Consider the following 3746-nt stretch of genomic DNA (forward strand, 5'->3'; position numbering starts at 1 on the left):
GTCGGTCAGCTAAATTCCCCATTCCGTGATACCTCTGCAACGTAGCCACGACACAGGATTGGGATATAGCAAGTCTGCGTGCTATTACTCTCGTGGTGTATCCTTCTTCCCTCAAAGTTACTATTCTAGCTCGTAAAACCTCTGATAATCCTCTTGGCATTTTTTCAATCACAACTTTCCGCGAAAAATATCTTGTATCGCTTATAATTGACTAAATCAGATTTCTGAATGAGCGTAAGCTAGGACTGAAAGCCTTTTTATATGAAAAAACAATTGAACGGGGTCATTGTTTTATGTTCTAATTTATTTTTAAATAAAGAATCTAAAAAGAAGAGAAAATCATAATATAATCTACAGTAACAAAAAAGATTTCAGTTTTTCGAAGTGATCGCAAACTTTTTTTGATGTGTGTAAGTACTGAACTTAATTAAAATGAAGTTGTTCTGTTTCAGGAAATTTTTAGATCATGATGAATAAGTTCTGCTTGGAATTTAGACAGGAAAAAAGAACTGAAATTTAAGACTATAGTATTTATTGGATTTGATTGTTTTTTATGACACCTAGTAACGGGACGAACAAGTCGTACGCCTGGTCACGCCTGTCCATAGCAGTTGCAATGCCACTCGGAGCTTTAATTCTTTACGAGTAAATACTACGCCTATCACCCTGAGCCATAACTTGACAAGTCCCATGTGCCTGTATTTCACCAGCACCCTTAACTCTTCAAGTAAAAGAGAAGAGCTCGGTTCACATAAATTTAATAAAGGTAGAAAATGAAAGGAAATGGATGGATGGATGAAAAAAAAGGAGAATGAAGGTCGTAACAAAAAATAATAAAATTATATAAAAAGGTACAAACAGTCAAGACACTCCTTCCTAACATAATAGACTGTTTAAGTTTTATAAACAGTCCACTTAACCCAAGAGGGCCTATATACGTATTATAATGCTGAAAAAGAAGTAAATCACGGGCGTCAGTCAGTTTTAATGACGATACTCATGAGCACGTCCTCTCGATTTGAGAATTTTGATGGGAGTCATCACGCAACATGATTTAAGGAATGAACCAATGTAAGAATAATGGAATGAAAATGAATTCAAGAACGATTCAACATTTTAAAAGGCATTGGACACAATCCAGTAATGAGGGTGATAAACAGGTACTGCTTAGCGGCAGAAATAGGTAAGGTGGCAGTACTTCGCTGGTTGACCTCTTTTACAGGGAGCTCTAATGTTACTTTCCGAGCAAAAAGGAAACGGCAACCTTTTAAATATTAACAAAAATTGAAGCTGCATAATTTGTCTGGACTCTTATACCTAACAAATAAGCCCTTTACTTTGTAAGGGGATTCGGTAAATTAGTGCAACTGCGGTAAACACAACCATTTAACTCCGACGGTGAATTGAGTGTAAACATTATCAAATTCAGTTCAAGTCTCGCATGAACGCTAGTTATGGTTGTTTGTGATAATGAATTCATTATCTTAGACTGTAACTTTAAAACTAACTGTGTACTTCTGCGATCATGTACTCTGAGCGTTCATTCCCGGATGAAAATCTTGGTAATATTAAAAAAAAAGATGGAAGTAAATTAATTTGAACGAACGTCTTTTCAAAGGAAAATTTAAAAAAAAATTATAAATATATGTATAAATACATATTTATAATATATAATATAAATACATATTTATAATATACAATATAAATACAAGTTGTAAAGGAGAGCGGTTCTTTCTTCCGTTGGATGAGTTTACCAAAACAAGCCAAGTGAAACTCCATATGGTTCAGAAGATTTTTATTGTCACCTTGTATGTCGCCAATACATTTTCACCCTTTATGCGGAAGATCCGGGCAGTTGTTCCCAGAAGGGACTCGACTCCTGGAAACCGTTCCGCGAGATGAGGTCTCTACCTCATGTGGGTGATAAATAACGTCACAATGAAAAAATCACGGTGATCGGCCTTCAAACAGTATAACCGTGACTCGTTCCCAAGGAACGACGTTCCAAAGTCACATAGGTGTTCCTCCGTTCCAATAGCTATCCCCGTCACTCACATCACAACATACGTATTTGATACAATGCGCGATCTCCGTTCCGTGGTGACGGAGCGCGCCACTCGTTGTAGTTCTCTTCAAATCGGGCCATTTCGGCGGTGGGAGTGAGTGAGATAGGATGACTTTCTTTGCTCACTCACAAGGGTCGTAGGTGCTTATTACTACTAGAAATGAATGAAATATTTTTTTGGAACCGGAACCACGGTCACGGCGATAGAAATGTAACGCTATTCCCCATGTCTAAGATGAGGTTTTTCACCCGTACGAAACGTCAGAAGATCCGGGTAGCAGTTCCCAAGAAGGGACTCATCTCCTGGTTGCCTTACTGAGCTCCCTGTATTCTCAGATTTCTCTTCACATTAACAAAATTGTTTTCGAGTACTCACCATTCGAGGGAAAATCGTAACAACGCGATTCAGAAATAACGCCAAATGGGTCAATGCCATCTAGCGGATTCTTAGACAACTAAAAGTGAACAATCTGGCTTAAGGCCGTCTAGTACATAAAGTAGGTTTGTTACAAAGTGCAGCTTCTGCACGATACTTACATTTATAATAACATGGATTGCCGTAAATTAAGACCTGACTCTCGATTGATATTTACTTATTTGCATAAGATGTGTTTTACAAAAGGTGGTGTATATAACATTTTTCATATATATTACCAAAACTGGCATGCAAATTTTAAATTTTATTACATTACAAATTTTATAAGTCTGCCATAATTAAAAAAAAAGTCTGCTATAATTCTAATAATGTAATTGGAATTATTAGTTATATACGTTATAAGTAATAGTGAGTTTTTGCCATGTCATGTACGAGTAAAAATTAAAATAAAAAATAATAAAAATATAATGAATTCATAGGTAATGAAACTATTTATCAGGATTTAAATAGCGTATATTTGTTCTTCAAACAAACCAATGTTTCGGGCAATTGACAGGTCTCATGGTCACGGTTGACTGAGGTGGCAAAGTTATCAACAAGTTATGTCTAATATTAATGCAAACCACTCTATTTTTTTCACTATAGTTACAAAAGTTATTCATTAAATACCTCATTTTTAATTTTACGAAGAATATTCCTATTTACGCTACATCTGTTTTACAATTTATTTAAATCCGTAAGAATAGTTTCATTTCCTATGTGTAACAATCGCGAAAACTTAAGAACTCAATATAATGAATTCATGTTATTTTAGGTCAAATCTATTATATAGTAAAACTAGAAGAGCTTTATGTGAAAAGAAGTCAGTAATGGAGTAGAAATTTTTATCTCTCAGCCATGACATCACTTTAGGTTTAAATAAATGATTATTATTTATATCTTTTATATCAGATGATAAAGTATTATATATTTTCACACACATAGCCCCTGATTGTCTCTGGTAGTAACTTAATTTAGTACTACTGTAATTTCAGTTAATCAGTAAATATATTAATTTTATCCGCTCACGCGATACATGCAGCCGTAGACGCATACCACACCTAGAGGTGCCGGTGATGATTTTATACCGATTTATCGGACATCGAAGTTATAACAGGTAAAAGAACTAATATTAATTGCTATTTCGGTAACTACTCTAGCAAACCATAAAGTTTTTAATGCCTGGGTCTGTCATTTAAAAAAAATAAACAACTTCAAAAATACGTCACGACAATCGTGTGTGTTATTGTTTGGGCTGGTGATTTC

The sequence above is a fragment of the Hyposmocoma kahamanoa genome, unplaced genomic scaffold, assembly GCF_003589595.1.
Source record: "Hyposmocoma kahamanoa isolate Upper Pololo Valley unplaced genomic scaffold, ASM358959v1 92, whole genome shotgun sequence".
NCBI classification, from domain to species: Eukaryota; Metazoa; Arthropoda; class Insecta; order Lepidoptera; family Cosmopterigidae; genus Hyposmocoma; species Hyposmocoma kahamanoa.